This window comes from Girardinichthys multiradiatus, chromosome 20, assembly GCF_021462225.1.
Source record: "Girardinichthys multiradiatus isolate DD_20200921_A chromosome 20, DD_fGirMul_XY1, whole genome shotgun sequence".
NCBI lineage: Eukaryota > Metazoa > Chordata > Actinopteri > Cyprinodontiformes > Goodeidae > Girardinichthys > Girardinichthys multiradiatus.
This window is the reverse complement of record NC_061812.1, coordinates 47,863,911-47,887,530: the sequence shown is the minus strand read 5'-3', so window position 1 is coordinate 47,887,530 and position 23,620 is coordinate 47,863,911. Positions and strand designations below refer to the sequence as shown.

The following is a 23,620-nucleotide window of genomic DNA, read 5'->3' as shown; positions in this document are numbered from 1 at the left end:
ATGTAATGTACATAAACATAGACTAAGCATACGCCAAAATCTCAAGCTATAGTACAGGTCAGTCTTTTACATGGTCTGATTATGGTTATAAATATAAAATTAGCTGGGGTTTTTTATTTGAACAGTCATTGTTCCTGGATGGAAACATTGTAAAACAAAAACTCAGCGATTTTAAAAACAAGAATTAAGTGGAGAAGTTTGATGTATTTAGAAATGTCTCTAAGACACACAGGTTTAAATTTTAGACAGCTCCAGAACCTTTAAGTTAAATGCCCTTCGGAAAGTTGCAAAAAATATGTCAAAATATACAGTGTTCTGTCAACAGGGTATTGGCAATAATCTGACTGGGAACCATTCTGATCAAAAATGGTTGAGTTGTTTGGTCCTGCCACAGGCCCAGCTTTTATTCATAATCTATACATTTTAAATAGTATTCAGGGTGGGGCTTTGGGAAAGCCATCCAGGACGTTTAATGAAAGCATTTTAAAACCAGTTTTGATTTCACTGAAACAGCAAACCATGTCCACGTTTTAATTATATGACCTAAACTGTCCCCCTTAGATGAATGTCTGGAGCCACAAAAATTTAAAAGCCTTATATAAGCCTTATACTGAAGGCAACACATGCTGTAAGTTCAGGAATGTTTTCACGTGTTCTAAACAAGCAACGAAGCAACGTAAAACCTCACCCTTGGACAGCCATCAGACTTTGTTGTGTTGCAGGAGATCGGAATATTTGCTGTCAAGCAATGCACGGAATTGACGGTGGTTTAATGCTTTTGCAATTATCTTGTTAACCATCTCGATGACAAGGTTCATCACCTCGATAATCTGGTGGGAATGTTTGTGCAGACAGTGCTTCTTGGTGCTTGTATTGCAATTTGATTTCAGCAAAAGCTTAAACGATCACAAGATGTTTTTTTCTATGAAGATGATGGTCCCTACTATCCAGTTTTTAATAATGCATTGAACAGTTCAGTGGTTTCAACAATCTCCTTAGATGTTTTCTGTGCTTGACGCATTCCAATAGTTTGACCTTCAGATTCATATCTTTTCCATGACAGGAAAAAATAATAAATTGAAAAATGAATGTGCCAAGTAAAAAACATTTAATACATCTCTTTATAAAGTCCTCTGAGATTCTGTTTAAGCACTTTAGCTGATTAAATTTTCAACTATTAAAACACCATCTGTGCTGTTACTCCAGGAGCTTACCTGTACAACGGTCTGAGAGAAAAGTTAGACATGACGGAGCCATTAAGCTCCAGCTTCACGGTTCATTTCTGCTATATCTCCAGCCCATAAAAAAATGAGTTCAAACAAAACTCTGTCCAATTTATTAGTTTTATAATTATTTTATAACCCTTCAGTGAACATTGTTACTTTCAAAGCGAAGCCAGAGTCATTGTAGTCGGGTCTTTAGTAAAGGAAAAGGTAAAGACCAGTCAGCCAGCTGGCGGTGAGGGAAAATGTTTGCCCCTAAAACCTGAAGGGTACATTTAATGGCCCATGGTTCGAGAGTTAATGGTAGCATTAACTCTCGAACCATGGGCCATTAAATATACTACAAAACACTGTCAATTTTATAATAATTTCTATCAGATAAACCACAAGCCATCCAACTAACAAGAAGAAATTGGCTAAAACCCTGCTGTATGTCAGGCTGAAAACTGCTACAACCTGCTCTAAAACCTGGTTATTGCCATATAAGCTGTTTACAAAGGGGTAAAACAGACGACTCCGAGAGGGGGGTAAGGTTCTTCGACTTTAAAAGCAGGATTTTGGATACAACTGTGGTAAAGAGTATGGGTGCAATATTAATTGTCTACAGCATTATCTAAACAGTTGTTTTAAAGATGAGACAGCTGATATTTTCAAGTATAAATTTGGGAGAGAAAAAACAAACAGACAGGGAGACATGACAGGAGGCTGCATTAGCCACTGTGGTCTCTCCATTACTGCAAGGAACATTGATGGAGAGACCACATTGGTTGTTGCAGCTTCCTATCATGGGGTGTGACCTGAGCACAGTTCAGAGAGCAGCCGAGACAATAAAATGACAACATGTACAATGTAAAATCTGAAAATGAAAAGCGAACAAAAAAAACTAAAAACAATTTGGTCAAATATAAAACAGAATTTAGATGAAAAAGACAGATCTAATTATTTATGTACTTGAAGGTGTCTATAATAAAACTGGTGAATCCAAAAAACGCCTTAAACATCATATATCCCTAAAAACAATTCCTGTATGGATGTTTGTCATTCATATAATGGAAGTTGATCCCGTGAAATTGTGTGACCGTGTGTGATTTAAAGTACGTTCTGTAAGGGACTAAAAACCAAATTGATGAAGAAGACTACTTTGTATTCCCTGTAGTGGATTAGTTATTTCATAAGGCTAAATGTGTGATGTACAGTAACATACTGAATTACAAACGTTGCTATACCAAGCTGTGTATTCAGACAGAGTCTAAGGAATGTAAGAACCACAGGACCACACTGTGTGTCTAAATGCAGGATACTTGGTGACAGAATGAAATGTTTGTAAGCATCGTTCTTCACAAGTGGAGGTAAGTTAGTAAACACTTCTGTCAAAGCAGTATACACCTATATCCAGCAGCAACATAAGAGATAAAATGAGGTGCTTGGTCCAGTAAATCAAGCTTTCAGTGAGCTGGAGACTATTAATCATGCACATCCCAAGGATCTTTCAACAGAAGTAAACAGCATTTTGGACATTTGCACAACCCTCAAAGGCTTCTCTTACCCTCAGGGCGCAACCCAGTGGTGCTAAAACGGACATGTACACTATATGTGTGAAAGTAGCTGTGGCGATATATACATTGCTCAAAAAAATAAAGGGAACACTCAAATAACACATCCTAGATCTGAATGAATGAAATATTCTCATTGAATACTTTGTTCTGTACAAAGTTGTGTTGTGACTATGAATCGGAAAATATTATTTAATATTGATACTTATCTTTTATCAAATAATATTTCGGTCTGTTAAAGGTTGTCCTGTGAATACCAGCCCAATAAGGCAGTGGTATAAGGACAAAATTGAAAGGGATGAGCCAAGCTCTGACATTATTGAACAGCAAAACTCTGCATACACATGGAATGAATTCACACAATTTCTTAAAATACAAGAATTTATTAACAAAAATAAGTCAACTCAAAACAAACATATTTCAATTAACAAACTCTTTACTATGCTAAAACAATCCAACTAAACTACTAAGCAGAATTAAGGAATAGGGAAGACTAATGGGCTATGTACAATATAAACAATTTGATCAAAAATGGTTGAAACCATTACCGAAAAAGTGATGTAACATTACCATGCAATGTTTATGTTTGAGAACCAAGGATTATCTTCAAGAATCTGGAAATGAAGTTAAGTTAGTCTTGGAATCAACTTAGGCGATAATCAGCATAACTTTAGACAACCATTCACGGACGTTGCTTCTTAAAATGGTGGGCTAGATGGCACCTTATAAGTGATCATTGTTGTGTTTTGTTTGATGTATTCTTTTCTCCAGATCCTAAGCCTACTTTAATTAGGTTGCAGAGGCGTATTATCTCTGACAATTCAGCTACTAGGTTTTCTTCTATATTTGATCCAAAATCTTTTGTGGAATGTCATGATGTGGACAGTTTCCTTCTTACCTTTAACAGTCATTGTGAGGCCATTTTTGATCAAGTTGGTCCTGTTAGATCTAATTTGGTGACTAGGAAGACCATACGCCCTTGGATCAATGACACCATTCGGGAGCTAAAGCGTTTATGCCGTAGAACTGAGCATTTGTGGAAGTCCCATAAACTTGAGGTCCACAGATTGCACCTTAAGGAACTTATGTCTTATTTAAATGAAATCATTAAAAACTCTAGATCTGATTATTTTTGCCAGCTGATAATTTTGAATAAGAGGAGACCACAGGTTTTGTTTGATACCGTCAGCTCTATTGTGTGTCCCACTGTTCCTGTTACCCCCATTTTTTGCAAAGCAGACAGTAATGGACTTTTAAGGTTTTTTGTCTCCAAAAGCCAGGATATTACATTTTCACCTCCAACTCACACATAGACACTGTTCGAAAGAAGGCCCAGCAGAGACTGTACTTCCTGAGGCAACTCAAGAAGTTCAACCTTCCACAGGAGCTGTTGGTCATCTTCTACACTGCCATCATTCAGTCTGTCCTGTCTTCATCCATCTCAGTGTGGTTTGGCTCATCCACAAAACAGGACAGGTCCAGACTGCGACGAATAATCAGGACTACAGAGAGAATAATCAGAACTGACCTTCCCTCCATCCAGGGCTTATACAGGTCTAGGGTCAAGAAAAGAGCTGCCAAAATCTCTGCAGACCCCACACACCCTGCACATAAACTGTTCAGAGCTTTACCTTCAGGCCGCCGCTACAGAGCACTGTTTACTAAAACCAGCCGCCACAGAGACAGTTTCTTCCCGCAGGCTGTTTCTCTGATGAACATTCAATAGAGTACAGAACAACAGCATACAGATGTTGCAAATGCACCTTTTTTATTAGATATGTGTATATTGTACATTGTAAATTGTAAATTTGTATATTCTGTAATGCAGAATATTGCATTGTACATTGTATATTGTACATTGTAAATTGTAAATTTGTATATTCTGTAATGCAAAAACAGAACAAAAGAGCAAAGTGTACCGGAGGCAAATTCCTTGTTTGTATGTACGAACTTGGCAATAAAGCTGATTCTGATTATGAACTCAGTCCATGCTTAGCACTGCTGCTGTTGAGCCTGCTTGTCATAACTGGTCCTCTTTTAAGCCCGTATCTCAGGCTGATATCTTAGCCCTGGTAGCCAAGATGAAGCCTTCTTCTTGTCCTTCAGATGCTCTTCCTTTTGGACTATTCTTAAAAGTATTTGATGTTATTGGCCCCTGGGTTACCAAGTTAATAAATTTGTCATTATCTTCTGGCATATTTCCCAGCTTTTTTAAGCATTCCTTTGTGGAACCTCTTCTTAAAAAACCCAATTTGGACCCTACTGTGTTAGGTAATTTCCGGCCTATTTCAAAACTTCCGTTTTTGTCCAAACTTTTGGAGAAGGTGGTCTCTGAACAGTTTATTGTGTTCTTAGAAAATTTTGAGATTTTTGACCATTTTCAATCTGGTTCCCATAAGCACCATTCTACGGAAACTGCCCTGATCAAAGTTTCAAGTGACATTATGATGGCTGCGGATGCCGGGAAATGCACTGTTTTGGTCTTGCTGGACCTCTCTTCAGCATTTGACACTGTAGTTCATGAAATCCTGTTGAGAAGATTGCGTGATCTGGTTGGTCTAACAGGATCTGTACTAGCATGGTTCTCGTCTTATTTGTCCGGTAGGAGCTTAAGTGTCTCGGCTAATCAGTTTATTTCTGACTCTGCAGATTTGGTGTGTGGAGTGCCCCATGGTTCTGTGTTGGGACCTATTTTATTTTTGTTATATGTTCTTCCCCTGGGTAATATTTTTCAAGAGTTTGCTGATGTCTCCTATCATTTTTATGCAGATGATATCCAGCTATATTGCTCCTTTAAGCCCACTGAGATTCATAAACTGGATTCTTTAAAGAACTGCCTTGTGAAAATTAAACAGTAGCTTGGTGATAACTCTCTGCAGTTAAACTCCGATAAGACTGAGGTGCTGGTGATTGCTCCAGACGATGTCGTTCCTGGAATCAACCAGTATTTGGGTGACTTGAGCTCGTCTGCTAAACCAAGCCTAAGAAATCTGGGCGTGATTTTTGATAGAGAGTTGTCACTTGAGCATCATTCAAAGCAGCCCACTAGGAACTGTTTTTTCCAGCTCAGGAATATTTCGAAACTAAGAAGATTTGTTTCTGAAGATAATCTTGAGCTGATCATTCATGCTTTTGTGTCTTCTCGTTTAGACTATTGTAATAGCCTTTTTTCTTGTCTTAACAAAAAGGAGCTGTCTCGTCTGCAGCAAGTCCAAAATGCGGCGGCTAGGGTGCTGACTCGCACCAACAGAAGGGCTCATATTACCCCAATTTTAAAATCTGTCCATTGGCTTCCAGTGGTTTTTCGCTTTAATTTCAAAATCCTGGTTCTGACTTTTAGAGCTCTCCATGGTCAGGCTCCCCGATACATTAGAGCCCTGTTGTGTCCGTATATCCCTTCTCGAAGGCTAAGGTCATTGGATCAGAATCTTCTTAAGGTCCCTTACACCCGTTTTAAGACTAGAGGAGATTGTTCCTTCCAGGCCGTTGCGCCAAAGCTTTGAAAAGATCTCCCGCTCTCGTTACGTTCTCTTGATTCTGTGGAAGTTTTTAAGAGCAAACTTAAAACCTATCTCTTTTGCAAATCTTTTTAACAGTTCCAGTGCGTTGGATGTAGTTATGCTACTATAGGCTTGTGACTATTATATTTACCACTACCCTCATAGTGGTGGTTTTTATTACATTTTTTGTGCCTTTATTGTTTTATCTTAATGTATAATTGTGCACTTCTGTAAAGCACCTTGTGACATTTAATGTCTGTGAAAGGCGCTATATAAATAAACTTTTACTTACTGTTGGAATAATTGAATATAGATTTATCTTATATTTTCTCCTATTCTTAAACTTGACTATTTTATCTTATAATCATTCAAGATGTGTGTGAGTAAAGGATGTGTGAGTTTTGTCTGCAGGCAAAGATCATAAATAGGAGCTGAACTAGCAGAGAAGGAAGCAGTCCAGTTGAGGAGGTCATAAAGTTGAAGGCTGATTACACTCAACAAAAGCCACAACTGACCCTACAAGTTGGAGGAGACTGTGGGAAATTTGTTGTTAAAAGATAAAGCTGTTTATGACCTGTTTACGATGCAGTTGTTGTTTTCCCCCATCCTTTAGAGAACAATGTTTTTGTAAACTAGGGACCCCCGAAAGACAATAAAAAGAGGAAGCGGTCAGATAGGCTTCAGAGCGGTGCGAGATCTGTAACTGAGCATATCTTGACCGTTTCTCCTCGCAAAGCGAGTAAAAGGAACTAATACTTTGTCTCTCTTTTCTTTTTGTGTTGTTATAAGTATTGTTAGGTTGGTTGAACCTGACACTTACTTACTTACTTTACTTACGATGCCAGATCAGATAAAATATTATTTTAATAAAATAATGTTTTTAAGAATAATCTGCTGAATCAAACCAACCTTCTGGTTGATTAATTCCCAACAGTGTCTCATTAGCTGCCTTTATTTATTAAAATAATTTTCAAATAAATATTATTAAGGTAAAGTAAAAGGTAAGTGGTAAAATATTCAAGGAAATATTTTGGAAAAGAGCCAAATCTTTCTGGAGAAATGGGGCTTAATTGTGTTACTTAGTTATCAAGTCTAGCAAAATAATGTTTAGGGAAATATTATTTACTGGATTGAAAACTAACAACCTTTCTGGGTAAATATTCCTTAGCAGGCAAGCACGTGCTCTTAGCTGTTAGCAGTTACAGCTAACAAAAAAGAAGCTGATAGCTTAGCACCAGAATCAAGCACACACCTTTAAAATACCAGGGTTAATAAAAAGGATAAAATGCATAAGCGCGGATAGCGCGTTATGATCAATCTTCTGTGTTTAAAATCACCCTTTAAATAAAGTTTGTCTTAACTTTAAAAAAAAAACAACACACAAACACAGAACACAAAACTGAGCACGTGGTGAGCAGATAGCCTGCTAGCACCAAGATAGCTCAGTTCAACGCAAATAAAACCAAACCGTGCTGGGAACTCTCTAGAAACAGTTAGTCTCTGTAAATCTCAGAGAGAAAAGTCAACCCACGCTTATACCTTAATTATCCCGTTTATGAATGAATCTTCCAGATACACGAACAGTGATTCATTTGTACTTGTACTTGTACTTAGTGCATATGATCGATGATTGTATGACACTCTCGGATCCAGTTGAAGAGTTATGTCTGTTTGCCAGCAAAAAGACATTAGCGCGCTGGGTCTCTTTGTCCAGGCCCCTGTGTGACCCGCATAGAAGAGACTGACTTGTGGGAGAAGTGGGGGCTTTATATAGACGGTGGCATCATGGGAAGTTAATCAAAAATCATCAACGGAAATCAAATTTATTAACCAATGGAGGCCTGGATTTGGAGTCACACACAAAATTAAAGTGGAAAAACACACTACAGGCTGATCCAACTTTGATGTAATGTCCTTAAAACAAGTCAAAATGAGGCTCAGTATTGTGTGTGGCCTCCACGTGTCTGTATGACCTCTCTACAATGCCTGGGCATGCTCACAGCAGATGGTCTCCTGAGGGATCTCCTCCCAGACCTGGACTAAAGCATCTGCCAACTACTGGACAGTCTGTGGTGCAACGTGACATTGGTGGATGGAGGGAGACATGATGTCCCAGATGTGCTCAATCAGATGGGGAACAGGCATGCCAGTCCATAGCTTCAATGTCTTCATCTTGCAGGAACTGCTGACACACTCCAGCCAGAGGTCTAGCATTGTCCTGCATTAGGAGGAACCCAGGGCCAACCGCACCGGCATATGGTTTCACAAGGGGTCTGAGGATCTCATCTCGGTACCTAATGGCAGTCAGGCTACCTCTGGCGAGCACATGGAGGGCTGTGCGGCCCTCCAAAGTAATGACACCCCACACCATTACTGACCCACTGTCAAACCGGTCATGCTGAAGGATGTTGCAGGCAGCAGATCGCTCTCCACAGTGTCTCCAGACTCTGTCACATGTGCTCAATGTGACCCTGCTTTCATCTGTGAAGAGCACAGGGCGCCAGTGGAGAATTAGCCAATCCTGGTGTTCTCTGGCAAACGCCAAGCATCCTGCACAGTGTTGGGCTGTGAGCACAACCCCCCATTTGCGGACGTCGGGCCCTCGTTCCATCCTCATGGATTCGGTTTATAACCATTTGTACAGACACATGCACATTTGTGGCCTGCTGGAGGTCATTTTGCAGGGTTCTGGCGGTGCTCCTCCTGTTCCTCCTTGCACAAAGGTGGAGGTAGCGGTCCTGCTGCTGGGTTGTTGCCCTCCTACGGCCTCCTCCACTTCTCCTGGTGTACTGGCCTGTCTCCTGGTAGCGCCTCCAGGCTCTGGACTACGCTGACAGACACAGCAAACCTTCTTGCCACAGCTCGCATTGATGTGCCATCCTGGATGAGCTGCATTACCTGAGCCACTTGTGTGGGTTGTAGAGTCCGTCTTATGCTACCACGAGAGTGAAAGCACCACCAACATTCAAAAGTGACCAAAACATCAGCCAGAAAGCATAGGTACTGAGAAGTGGTCTGTGGTCCCCACCTGCAGAACCACTGCTTTATTGAGTGTTGCCAATCGCCAAAGATTTCCCCCTGTTGTCTATTCCATTTGCACAACAGCATGTGAAATTGATTGTCAATCAGTGTTGCTCCCTGAATGAACAGTTTGATTTCACAGAAGTTTGATGTACTTGGAGTTATATTGTGTTGTTAAAGTATTCCCTTTATTTTTTTGAGCAGTGTATTTAATGATCACCATGGCAGTAGAACATTGTTAGTTGAAAAATCAACTACCATTAAAACCATATTTAGTGACAGTTTTTTTAAATCATCCATTCAGTTGTGAGCAGAAGGTAGAGAAAGTGAGGTGGGGATATTAAAACCACCAACGAGCATCAAATGTTAAATCTAGCTGACCTTTAGACTTTACAACTGATTATGTACTTTTGGACCGGAGTCTTTGAAACAGAAACTGCTTAGTCAATCAATTAATGTGGATGGCATTAAATTGACCTCTGGTAATATAATAAAAATCTTGATGTTATTTTTGACCAGGACATGTCATTTACATCCCATATTAAACAAGTTTCTTGGATTTCCTTCTTTCACCTCTGGAATATTGCCAAAATTAGAAATATCCTATCCAGGAGTGATGCTGAAAAACTAGTTCATGCATTTGTTACTTCAAGGCTGGACTATTGTAATTCTTTACTATCAGGATGTCCACAAAATGCAGTTAAAAGCCTTCAGCTGATCCAAAATGCTGCAGCAAGAGTTCTGATGAAAATTAAAAAGAGAGATCATATTTCTCCTATTTTAGCTTCCCTTCATTGGCTCCCTGTTAAATTCAGAATAAAATTTAAAATTCTCCTCCTCACATATAAAGCCCTTAATTATTTAGCTCCATCATACGTCAGAGTTCTGATTGTTCCATATATTCCTAACAGAGCACTTCGTTCTCAGACTGCAGGTTTACTGGTGGTTCCTAGAGTCTCTAGAAGTAGAATGAGAGGCAGATCCTTTAGTTATCAGGCTCCTCTCCTGTGGAACCAGCTCCCAGTTTTAGTCTGTGAGGCAGACACCCTGTCTACTTTTAAGGCTAGGCTTAAAACTTTCCTTTTTGATAAGGGTTATAGTTAGCTCAGTATAACCTAAGCCTATTTCTGTAGTTATGCTGCTATAGACTAAGGCTGCTGGAGGACATAATGACCACTTTCACACTCTCTGATACATTCTCATACCACTCTCCAATTTTGCGTAATTTGTTGTCATTTCAACTTGTAACTTTATGTTTTCTCTGTTTTTTCTCTTTCTAGAAGCTACAACTGACCTGCCTTGGCACCTTCCTGGAGGGGGACATCAGCCAGGTTGCTGCTGCCAACAACTTAATGCTCACTTTCTACAGATCTTTCAGTGTTTAACCCTGTCTCTCCTAGACATAGCTACTGGGTGAGCTTCTACTGTGACTACCTGTATGTGCTCTCTTTCATACTCTAGAGTTGAAAACTGGCTCAGAGTTCATCTGCTTGGCTGTCTTTCTCTCCTAGATGAAGCTACAAAAGGAGTTACAATCACTAATGTTTCACTTTTCTTTCCCATAGAAAGTACTACTGGATTCGTCCTTTCCAAGTTATCCTCTCCACTGTCGCTACATGCATGCTCAGTATGAGGGATGGCTGCAAAGTCAATGCAAGCAACTGTCCACTGTCTCTACCTGCTCATTCAGGAGAAGTGACTACTGCAAGTCACTGACTCGACGCAATCTGCTGGGTTTCCCCAGTAGAACAACTTTTTAACTAATTTAAATCATAAACTGAATCTGATTGCACTGTTTGATAGTTAGAATCAATTGGAATGTATGAACTTGACTTGAAATCTGTATGACTCAAATTAATTGACTTTGTAAAGTGCCCTGAGACGTGTTGTGAATTGGCGCTAGATAAATAAAACTGAATTGAACAAAATTAAGGACGGTTTTTAGAAGTTTTCTATAGAGGGAAACTAAAGATGCAGCCATCTCTCCAGCTGCTGCTAGCATCCTAGCAGCTAATGATGTTAATAAACATTCAGCTAAATGGTCTGATTTAGACGTTTAACTGGTTAACAGCTCATCAGTTTAACGAACTGCTAGGGTTGTACCTTGGCTCTGATTACATTCTGCAGGGGAGTCAAAATAATAACGCCTGTATTTATAGAGTAAATATGGTAAACCTTCACAATAAGAGTTCTGAGCTTCAAATAACAAAGCTAATTAAAACAGCTTACTTTTTTCTCTCTGATTATCAAAACACTACATTCGGAATGTTTAGGCTGCAGGCTGATTTGCAAAATGTGCAAAACAGATCAGACTATGGTTAGAACTGCTAATTGTACCAAGTAATGGTCCAGTTAGTTTTTTTTACCTGTAAAAGCTGATTTTGGGATGATTTTATGTAGGGAATTGTAATAAATTGTGATTTCTCTTTAAAACAATTCAGACATGACATTAGTCATGTCACCCAACCCTAAGTAAAAGTAGTCAAAACAACCTATATGCAAGCTCTGCACAAAAAGGATACCAGCAATTCCAGAGACAGAAACACACAGTCTGTTGAATGCTGTGTAGAACATTACTAACAACAAACCTACACATCTGGACTGTGATAGAAACACCTTTGGTAAATGGCCTGCATTTGTATGGAGCTTTATCAAGTTCCCAGAGACCCCAAAGCACTTTACACTATAAATAAGTCGTTCAACCATTGTCAATCAACCATTCATCCACACATTCACACACTGACACTGGTAGGCTACACTGTAGCCACAGCTGCCCTGGGGCATACTGACAGAATTGAGGCTGCCATACAATCAGCGCCACAGGGCCCTGTGACCACCGTCAGCAGGCAAGGAGGGTGTTTTGTGTCTTGCCCAAGGACACAACGACTGAGATGGGGGTTCAAACCAGCAACCCACAGGACGAACCCCTACCACTGTTGCCCAACTGTTCTGATCAATGTACTGAATAACTCTTTTCCCATTTTAAAGCTGAAAAAAAAACAAACAAAAAAAAACACACCTGTATAGAAGAGGATCAATCATATTCTACGGCTTTCTTCAACCAGCATGAAGTCCACACTTTCCAAGATCAACATGCATATGTCAGATGGTCCAGATAATATTCCTGGTCAGTGAACTACATGTTTATGCAGATGAGTTTATGGATGTCTTCATAAACATCAACACATCCTTGAAACAGACAGTGGTACCGACATACTTTAAAGACACCAACATATAGCTGCTGCTAAAATAAATACACCCCTTTCATGCTTTGCAGATGCCACAACCATAGTGGCAATGATCACTCAAAATGATACTTACCGTAGAAAGTAGATGAGCTTATTATCCAGACAGAGCAAGGAAAACAGTCTCAACCTCACTGTGCGAGAAACATTGACCCCAGGAGAGGGCCTCATTGAGCACCACACTGAGAGTGTCCCTGTGAACTCAAAAGTGAGAGCGCCAGCACCCATCCAGAACACCTTCTACAAGGGCATCATGTAAACCCTCCTAACAAGCTCCTTTTAATGCCTACACGTGGATGACCAGACTTCCCTCAACTCGTCGCCCGAAAATCCCTTTCCTCAGTTTCCTCGGTTCACGTAAGAGGTAGTGTTTAGGCAGAGAAGATTAGTTTAGATTTAAATAATGTTAGTTTAATGTCATTTGTTTTTGTTTGTGTTGAGAAAACACCAGGTAAGTGCCAGCAGACTAACTGATCAGTTAATGATGTGTTCTGTGTTGTGTATTTAAAGTTAAGGCAAACTTAAAGAGTTTTAATTAATCACAGATCGGCCATAACGCGCCGTCGACGGCAATGCATTTTGATCCTTTTATTGGTGATATTTTAAAAAGGTACATGTTTGATTTTAAAGGGATGAAAACAAGCTATAAGCTTCTTTTCGCAGTGTGATAGCTAATTAAACAGCATTAAGACACATTTATCCATAAAGGTTGGTTTTACTCAAAATAATATTTCCTTAAATATTATTTCAATATTTCCTTAATATTTGTTTAAATATTCTTCTACTTAATAAAGACAGCTAATTAAACACTGTTGAGAATTAGTCACCCAGAGGGTTGGTTTTATTTAGCAAATCCTTCTTTAAAATATTAATTTGTTAAAATAATGTTTTGTCTGATCTTGCATTGTGAATGGTTGTTTGAAGGTATACCAATTATTACCCAAGTTAGTTCCAAGACTTACTTAACTTCATTTCCAGATTCCTCAAGATAATCCTTGGTTCTCAGACATAAATAACATTGAATAATAATGTTGCATCACTTTATTGGTCATGGTTTTTAACCAAGTTTGACTCACTTGTTCATATTGTATGTAGTTGGTCTTGTTTATTCTTTCATCCTGCTTGGTAGTTTTAGTTGGATTGTTCTAGTATAGTAAAGAGTTTGTTGATAAAAATCCCCAGCATCCCTTTCATCTCCTCTGAGTCAAATACATCCCCCATCAGACCAACAAGGAATACAGTATACTAACTGATACAATCAACCAGTGTTGTGAAGGAAGATAACACAAGAACATTTTCCCTGAAAAGGATCTCTAGGGCTTCACTATTGTGTCCCAGACAGGGGTCTTCAAGTTGTCATTATCTCCCATAGCCACATTTTTGTTCTAGCTCAGTTGATGGCATGAGGGAGTTATTAAAACACCTAATCACATATAGAAAATCACAGAGGAAGAAAGTCAGTTATCCAGTCTTTTAAAATCCTCTGAGCAGCTGATGATAAGAAAAATCAATCCTCAACTAGTGTTCTTCTGAGCCATGAAGCTACTGCAGTTGCTTATACCTGTGTTGTGTTGGAAAACACATACAGGGGTTGGACAATGAAACTGAAACATCTGGTTTTAGACCACAATAATTTATTAGTATGGTGTAGGGCCTCTTTTTGCGGCCAATACAGCATCAATTCGTCTTGGGAATGACATATACAAGTCCTGCACAGTGGTCAGAGTGATTTTAAGCCATTCTTCTTGCAGGATAGTGGCCAGGTCACTACGTGATACTGGTGGAGGAAAACGTTTCCTAACTCGCTCCTCCAAAACACCCCAAAGTGGCTCAATAATATTTAGATCTGGTGACTGTGCAGGCCATGGGAGATGTTCAACTTCACTTTCATGTTCATCAAACCAATCTTTCACCATTCTAGCTGTGTCTATTGGTGCATTGTCATCCTGATACACAGCACCACCTTCAGGATACAATGTTTGAACCATTGGATGCACATGGTCCTCAAGAAAGGTTCGGTAGTCCTTGGCAGTGACATGCCCATCTAGCACAAGTATTGGGCCAAGGGAATGCCATGATATGGCAGCCCGAACCATCACTGATCCACCCCCATGCTTCACTCTGGGCATGCAACAGTCTGGGTGGTACGCTTCTTTGGGGCTTCTCCACACTGTAACTCTCCCGGATGTGGGGAAAACAGTAAAGGTGGACTCATCAGAGAACAATACATGTGTCACATTGTCCACAGCCCAAGATTTGCGCTCCTTGCACCATTGAAACCGACATTTGGCAATGGCATGAGTGACCAAAGGTTTGGCTATAGCAGCCCGGCCGTGTATTTTGACCCTGTGGAGCTCCCGACGGACAGTTCTGGTGGAAACAGGAGAGTTGAGGTGCACATTTAATTCTGCCGTGATTTGTGCAGCCGTGGTTTTATGTTTTTTGGATACAATCTGGGTTAGCACCCGAACATCCCTTTCAGACAGCTTCCTCTTGCGTCCACAGTTAATCCTGTTGGATGTGGTTCATCTTTCTTGGTGGTATGCTGACATTACCCTGGATACCGTGGCTCTTGATACATTACAAAGACTTGCTGTCTTGGTCACAGATGCGCCAGCAAGACGTGCACCAACCTCTTTTGAACTCTGGTATGTCACCCATAATGTTGTGTGCATTTCAATATTTTGAGCAAAACTGTGTTCTTACCCTGCTAATTGAATCTTCACACTCTGCTCTTACTGGTGCAATGTGCAATCAATGAAGACTGGCTACCAGGCTGGTCCAATTTAGCCATGAAACCTCCCACACTAAAATGACAGGTGTTTCAGTTTCATTGTCCAACCCCTGTACAACATGAATCATGCTAATTGGTATGACTAAGTGAGATGAGATTTTTTGTTGCAGAATGTCAGAGACCAATTTGACAATGCAGAGAACGGCTGCGTTAACTGTGGATTTCAGATAACCCAGTGGACCAGCACCAGCAGGTAACATGGCACCCCAAATCATCATTGACTGTGAAAACTTCACACTGGTCTTCAAGCAATGCGGATTCTGTGCCTCTCCACTCTTCCTCCAGACTCTGGGACCTTGATGAAATGAAGAATTTTCTTTCATCTGTAAAAAAGACTTTGGACCACGGAGCAACAATCCTGCTCTTTTTCTCCTTAGTCCAGGTAAGATGCTTGTAGCCCATTGTAGTATTCATCTGAGCGTAGTGACACAAGTAAAATAGACCAACCTATTTTATCTCTAAATCGTTTTTCATTCTCAGTCAACTTCTATAAAGTGTGGTCACAATAACCGTCTAAATCAGTGATACTAATTCATATAAAAGTTATTTTGGAGTTGTGCATTGTTCAGTTCTTGCTGAGGGGCAGAGTTCTCTCAGGTGAACCCTTCTAAATCTACTTCAGCGCCGACCTTACACAAACACACCTTTTGCTTTAATGAGGCCGCACTGTGAACACTGACACACCATGACCATCGAGGCATAGGAGCATAAAGTAGTTAATTATTCACACTCTCACAGAAGACTTGATCTTTCAAAGAGCTTCAACACTTAAATCTCCTCCACATTTAACAGCAGCAGCCCATGCATCTGTGTCCCTGTTATTTTTACTGAGAGTATTATCGGTATCCCTATTTTCAGGGAAAATCCTTGAACCCTCTCAAAAAATGAGGTCATTATAGGATCTGACAATGATCACACAAAGTTTTATTCAGCCTTGCATGGAGCTTGGACTTAATAACCGTTTAACAGCTTTATGCAATAAGCTGGGAGAGTTATTGGAATCCAAATGTGCCTACTAGCAACTGGAGTAGGGTTTCCATTAACTGGCATATGGCCTGTTTTAGTTAGGACCCCAGGCAGATGTCCTAGAGATTAATGGCAATCTAATAGGTTGAGTTTCCAGTCTCAGCAAAAGGCCAGTGGAAGGGATTATGTTTAAAGTGTGCTGAAAATCTATGTTACATTTTATGGCACAGAAAAACAGGAACAGGAAACAGTTATGTTGTTTTAATCCCTGAAAATAGCACCATTTAATTTGGAGTTTTAAGGAGTTAACTAATGTTTATACATCTGTAATCTAATCCCACTAACATTTAGAACTGTTCTGATAACACAGGAAAAATAACTCCAAATATGGTCATTCCAGAACAGCTTTCAATTCATGTTGGTAGTAGTATAGACTGGTCCTTTAGTCTAATTTACTGATGAGGTTAAAGGCCAATACAGATTATCCTGTGAACCGGCAAATACTTTCCATCCATTCTCTGTATCCACTGAATTTATGCATTCTCAGGGAGGCTGGTGCCTATGTCTAAATGTCAATGGGTGAGAGGAAATGTACTCCCTGAACAGATCCGAAACCCATCACAGGGCAACACAGAGACACTAAAGCGCAATTTAAAGCAGAAGTCAACCTAACATGCATGTATGTTGGCAGTGGAAGGAAGGCAGAGTACCCCACGCATTCAAAGGAAGAACATGCAAACTCAATGCTGAAAGAAACTTTGTGCTAACACCATGCAGCCACACAAAGACAACTTTTTATAAGATAACTTTTTCTTTTTTTTTATGTTTTTTGCGGCACTAGTGGCCTTTATTTTTTCATATTTTTCAGACAGTAAGCTGACAGGAAAGGGGTGGAGACAGGGGAAGAGACTTCCATCAAAGGCTGCCTGGGCTGGGAGTCGACTGGCAAATCAACTGGTAATATTTTGATATTTGCATTACATTGAGGAGCTGTTAACTTCTGATTAATTCATTTAACAATTCTTTAATATTAACTTTTTATAAGTATAAAACATTTAAAATACTCTGTTGCAATTATATTGATCCATAATGATGTATGTTTCAACTACTAAACTCCACAATTGAGACTGTGTAGAAAAATTCATATCTAAAGGTGCCCGGCCCTATTATTTCCAACCCATAAAAAACACAGAAACACAAAAATGTTTGTCAACAGAAAGACAGAATGAGCTCTCATTTAAAATCGCAGGGTGCACATCAACATCTGAGAAGCTGTAATTTTTCCATAATGAAGACTTCTGCATTCATGGTCACTGGCTTAACTAAGAGCAGACCCAAAGATGCAACCACCATACATGTTCTCTTACACGATCAAATAACACACGTCCTTGCATGTGTTGAGGACACCAGTTGAGCATAGTTTGCATAGAGTGGTTTGTTTGCAGAGAGCAGCATACTGATGAAAAGGCTCTGTAGTGTCACTGCAGCTGCAAGCAAGCAGGAGCAGTTGACAGCCACCATCCGGAACCATGAGACACTTTGCATCTTCACTGTGACATAATGAGCTGGCCATTATTTAGTGTAGAGAACTAGTAAGCACTAGCCTTACATGATGACATCTTATAAAAACCACAGCTACTTGTTGACCCACAAATAATCCTATTTGGAAAACACAAATTTATTTAATATAGTCAAATATTCAATTGCAAAAAGACTACTGGTTCACTGAATTGTGAAGCAGAATGCACGAGGTGTAGTTTAGAAAGGATGGTGGGATGGCTAAGTTACACTTATGCAAGGCCGTTCATCTTTGTGCATAATATATAATATTTAATGTTCATGAATTGCAGTGAGACCATAATGTGAATATACACCACTTAGCCTTATTTCCCAAAAAGTGTCTACTGCACACAGAATTTTAAACCATTGTTTAAACAAATCGGTATTCACCTTGATTAAAAAAAAAATCATTAACTGCATCTCCAGGTAAACTACGTCCTAACTAAAACAATCCTTCCTTAGCTGCAAACAGCTGATAGCTGTGAGCAACAAACCCTATAACAAACTAGAATTTTGACAGTGCTGCCACTGCAATTTCTGCTATTGATGCTATTATGCCCAACCAAAAGTAAAGTCTATCAGCAGAACTTTGCGGGGGCTATTGCATGTGAAGCCTTGTCTTACTTCTAGGTTCTCAGCTTAATTATGATTTTTATGCATCTAGTAATGAATAACCATCAGAAATCAATGTGCCTGAACTGTGCCATCCTGTGCTCTCCAGTTTTATTATTCCATGTTTTAACAGGACTAGCTGATTCAGATATGTTAAAAAAATATATTAGCTGATTTGGGCAAGTAAATAATGTAACTACAGGAGAAAACTGCTGGTACACACTAGGGCAGGGCGATATATCGCAAAGATATTGTCATCACGATAATGGTACGTGCAATACATGTCTATCACAAACACATGTGTTAAATTCATAATTTTGTTGCACTTTTTGGTGTTTATTTATGGTTGACCAATCAGATGAGCTCTTAAATGCTCCCAGCATTCCACCTCCATACATATTCTTATTAGCTAGGGCAGACCCAAAGGCTTACAAAGCACCTTGGCTGCAATGTAGAGGGAAAGCAACGGTGGACACGGGAGAAGAGGAACCAATGGGGATGAAAACAAGGAACAATGTGTGCCTAAAAAAATAGCATGTCTGAAATATGGGACTACTTGGGCTTTAGAAGAGAAGACGGAGCGTAAACCCTGGTACTGTGGAAGTCATGTCGAAAAATATCGAGAGGAAACACGACTAATCTACACAGTCACATGGAGCACAATCACAAGACACTATATGAAGTATTCAAGTCTAATACTCCCAAAACTACCAAGGCAAAGGCAAGTTGTAAAAATGCAAATCCACAGGCAACTATTAATGACAGTTTTGCGAGTGTCACTCCTTACGAAAAAACTTTGAAGCACCACAAAGTTATTACCGCAGCTTTTGCACGTTATGTGGGCAAATGCATGATGCCACTTATGCCCCTTTTCCACTGTCTCGATTTGGCCCGACTCGACTTTGCGAGCATGTCCATTACTGTTATTTCAGTACCGGTAACTACTTTTTTGGTACCTTCGGCCCTGTCCCAATACTCGCACTTCCACCCTTGTGTCCCTGAATTGCACGTTCTCGTTGATGGGTTCGAGTCCAATTCTCCAGAGTGGTCGTTAGCCCCGCCCCCTTTGTGCCGTCAATCCACACTTTGGCGAAGCCCGCATCTAAGCGGACTTTGCCAAAGTATATTACCCACAATTCACTGCAGCAGATGACGTTCTTAGCAAAATCAACCATCAACGCAATCAATCATCAATTCGGAATAGTAAGAACTGCGTGAACTTTAGACAGCAAGCCAACAAATATTTTTTTACTGGTTTTCCAGGCTCAACATTGTAAGATACCACTGGGTTCAGAGTGAGTCTGGGCAGTCAGTAGGCCATAACACTGAAGTTACCTTTCAAACAAACACTGGCACGCCGAGAGTCTGGTGTATAAGCCTCCTTTGTTTCCTGCACTTTCTTCTCCTCAAAACAATTGCTTGTTGCAGTTTTAAAGAGTTTTTTTGGCAGCAAGACTGTAAAAAAAAAAAGCGCCAGTTCCCGCCCTTTTTGATGTTGCAGTTACAGTGCAGAGATGCAAGTCGATGACGTAACCCCTACTGTCCCAATTCTCCAATTTTGCACGCTTGTAACCTGCGCACTTCAATCCCTACGTGCACTTGTACAAAGTACACACTTCATAGAGTGGCGTAGGGTGTAGTGTAGGTATTGGGACAGGGCCTTCTCCTTAGCAGGGCTAAGCGAGGCCGAGTTGGCATTGTACGTGACGTGAACAAACGGCTGTTCACTGATTGGCCGTGGGTGCAGCCAGCTGTAAGAGTCAACCAGCGTAAAAAAACAACCAGCATGTTCAAACGTGCATTCAAGCGAATGAGAGAAACATATGATGGAGTCCGCACAGTTATCCAGAAAAGTCACTCCTTGGAGCAACGACGAGGTGCAAGCTTTTCTGGCCATCAGAGGAGACTGCAATATTCAACGGCAGCTGAATAAATATATAGGCAACAACTATTAGGAATAAGATAGGACCTAATTCAAATCTTTCAAAGTCTCTTAAACAGAAAGTGAAATCTTTATTAGAATCAGAATCAGAATCAGCTTTATTGCCAAGTTCGTACATACAAACAAGGAATTTGACTCGGTACACTTTGCTCTTTGGTTTTGTTTTTGCAGTACAGAATATACATATTTACAATGTACAATATACACATATATAATAAAAAGGTGCATTTGCAACATCTGTATGCTGTTGTTTGTACTCTATTGAATGTTCAACAGAGAAACAGCCTGGGGGAAGAAACTGTCTCTGTGGCGGCTGGTTTTAGCGAACAGTGCTCTGTAGTGGCGGCCTGAAGGTAAAGCTCTGAACAGTACCATCCTCATGGAGTCGGTTTCTAACCGTTTGTGCAGACACATGTACATTTGTGGCCTGCTGGAGGTCATTTTGCAGGGTTCTGGCAGTGCTCCTCCTGTTCCTCCTTGCACAAAGGCGGAGGTAGCGGTCCTGCTGCTGGGTTGTTGCACTCCTAAGGCCTCCTCCACATCTCCTGGTGTACTGGCCTGTCTCCTGGTAGCGCCTCCAGGCTCTGGACACTACGCTGACAGACACAGCAAACCTTGCCACAGCTCGCATTGATGTGCCATCCTGGATGAGCTGCACTACCTGAGCCACTTGTGTGGGTTGTAGAGTCCATCTCATGCTACCACGAGTGTGAAAGCACCACCAAAATTAAAAAGTGACCAAAACGTCAGCCAGAAAGCATAGGTACTGAGAAGTGGTGTGTGGTCCCCACCTGCAGAACCACTCCTTTATTGAGTGTGTCTTGCTAATCGCCAAAGATTTCCCCCTGTTGTCTATTCCATTCGCACAACAGCTGTGAAATTGATTGTCAATCAGTGTTGCTTCCTAAGTGGACAGTTTGATTTCACAGAAATTTGATTTACTTGGAGTTATATTGTGTTGTTTAAGTGTTCCCTTTTGAGCACTGTATCTCTCTCTCTTATATATATAAAATAAATGTATTTAGAAATTGCTTTGGAATTGTTTGAAGCACAATGGACACGGAGACAAAAATGTAAAGGGAAAAAGAATGATACAAAGAGAAGTTGGGCACCGCCCTCATGTGTACACATACAAACACTCACACCCAATGTAAAGACACACAAGAATGGACGGTGTATACTCACACTTGCCATGCACACTTTATAGTCCCAGGTCCAGTTACTGATACCCCAGAGGGGAAACCAGCCCCTGGACACATGAGGTGGACCTCTTTCATTCCAGGGTGGACACAGGAAGACCGCCCGAGCCAACAGTCCAGGCTATGGCAGAGCACTGCCAGAACCCGAACAACCTCGACCCCCCTGCCCCGACAATCCCAACAACCCCTGACCTCATCCAGAGACGGGGCCAAATGAGCCAAACAACCAGAAACATCCCAGTCCCAACCCCCCAATGAATTCCAATCCTTACCCTATGAACCTTCAACACCCCATGAACCCCAACATGAATTTCCCCAAAGGGCCACCCCCAAACAGGACACAGATATCAAACACAAATGCCATGAATCCCCTCCCCACAGAGGTACACATCCCTAAGACAGCTCCACCTCCGAAATGCCGATGAAGACACATCCACACAGCATTAACCAAGCACACAGTCCCCACTTCAAGCACCTCCTGGTGTATCCCGCCCCTACCATGCACCGCACTGTGATGGCAAGGCAGCGGCCCTGCGCAACCTCACCCCAGCCACCACACGCAAGCGCAACAGAGCAGACACTACCAAGCCCGGTACCCACACTGGACCCCTCGACCCCACACCATGATGGGATCATCTTACATGCCAAGCAGTCCCCGGCAGACAGCATGCACCCGGGGCAGAGGCCCCTGCGAACACACATCACTGCCACTGCAATGTCAATCCATGGAGAACGACCCACCAGCTCCAAAGTCACCGCCCACCAATCCAAATGCCGGTGACTCCACATCTAAAATTAGACAGGACAAGACAGGACCCCCCCCCCCCCCACACACACACACACACACACACACACTGCAACCCCTCTGCTTTAGCCACAAACCTGCTGATAGTGACACACAGACCCTTATAATCTGCTGGACACTGAACATGTTCGAACCCAAAAAGCAAAATTTTGGCTGACGATGATGGCCGTTTCTTATTTAAGAAAAAAAAAAAAAACATCACAAACCAAATGCGAAGGTGTTTTTGTGTAGAGAAGCAGTGCATGCAACAATTATGCCGCTTCTATTGAGGTGTAGCAGCACCGTTTTCTCTGTAGCGACACCTGTTGCATAGAATTAAGACTGCAGTCAATGAGCAGCGCGGAGGCCGCAGCGATTTGCTGTGACTTTACAATTTGCTGGCGGAGTGGCCAAACCTACAACCAAAACTTCACTTGACAATAGATCTTAAACAGATATTCTGTTGTAAAATACCTACTGAAGCAAGACTTATAATATCACATATGTAAATATTAAAAACAGTACATGATCATAATACAATATGCAAGACTGAATGAAGCAAATGTGGGAAACACAGAAAGTAGTAAAGCCTAAAATACACACAGCAGTTGAAATGAGAGCGGGGTTCGTTCAACACACAGCCACTCACCTGACACTAAGTTCAACTCTCTTCTCAGTAAAAGTGCTCCTTTATTCCCAGCTGAGGCCAAGTTCCACCACCTCCTCCAAACTATCCAGTCTCTCTGCAGCTGTTTGCAGAGAGATCAGCAACGTTATTCACCGAAGTAACAAGTAAATATCCTCAGTCCGGACCTGCGCAAATCTCTCTAGTTCACACACTGAAGCGCTTGATGAGGTAAGTACGGGGTTTCTACTCCGTGCAATGTTTAGAGTAAATATCGCCAAATTAAGGGTCGTCCCTCAGTTTGGTTCTGCTCAGCAGGGTTCTACCCCCAAATACAGCCGGTGAATGGTGCCTGAAAATCTTTGAGTTGCTGTGAGCGCCCAGATTTCCACCGGCGTCAAAAGGGGGTGGGCAAAGAGGAAAGGACTATGGTGCTTTCAAGTAACCATGGAATTCTCTAAAGCTGAATATAAATTCAACTCGGGAAAAATGGAATGCATACATTAAAGGTTACACGTTGTATTTTTAAGTACAAAACCTAACACATAGACAGATAATTTCCAGAAACAGAACACAAAGACAAAAACAACCTGCAA

General features: G+C 40.9%; 1 protein-coding gene across 3 annotated transcripts in view; it reads right to left on the bottom strand.

Moving 5' to 3' along the window:
* Positions 1-23,400, bottom strand: part of plxnb1b (plexin b1b) — a 134,443-nt gene extending 111,043 nt beyond the window's left edge. For 2 of the 3 annotated variants that reach the window (XM_047347335.1, XM_047347334.1), the window contains exon 1: positions 23,049-23,400. The gene's annotated coding sequence lies outside the window, so the exon portion shown is untranslated. The remainder of the gene's footprint in view (positions 1-23,048) is intronic. The other variant, XM_047347336.1, reaches the window with a different exon arrangement.
* Positions 23,401-23,620: the final 220 nt, after the last annotated feature.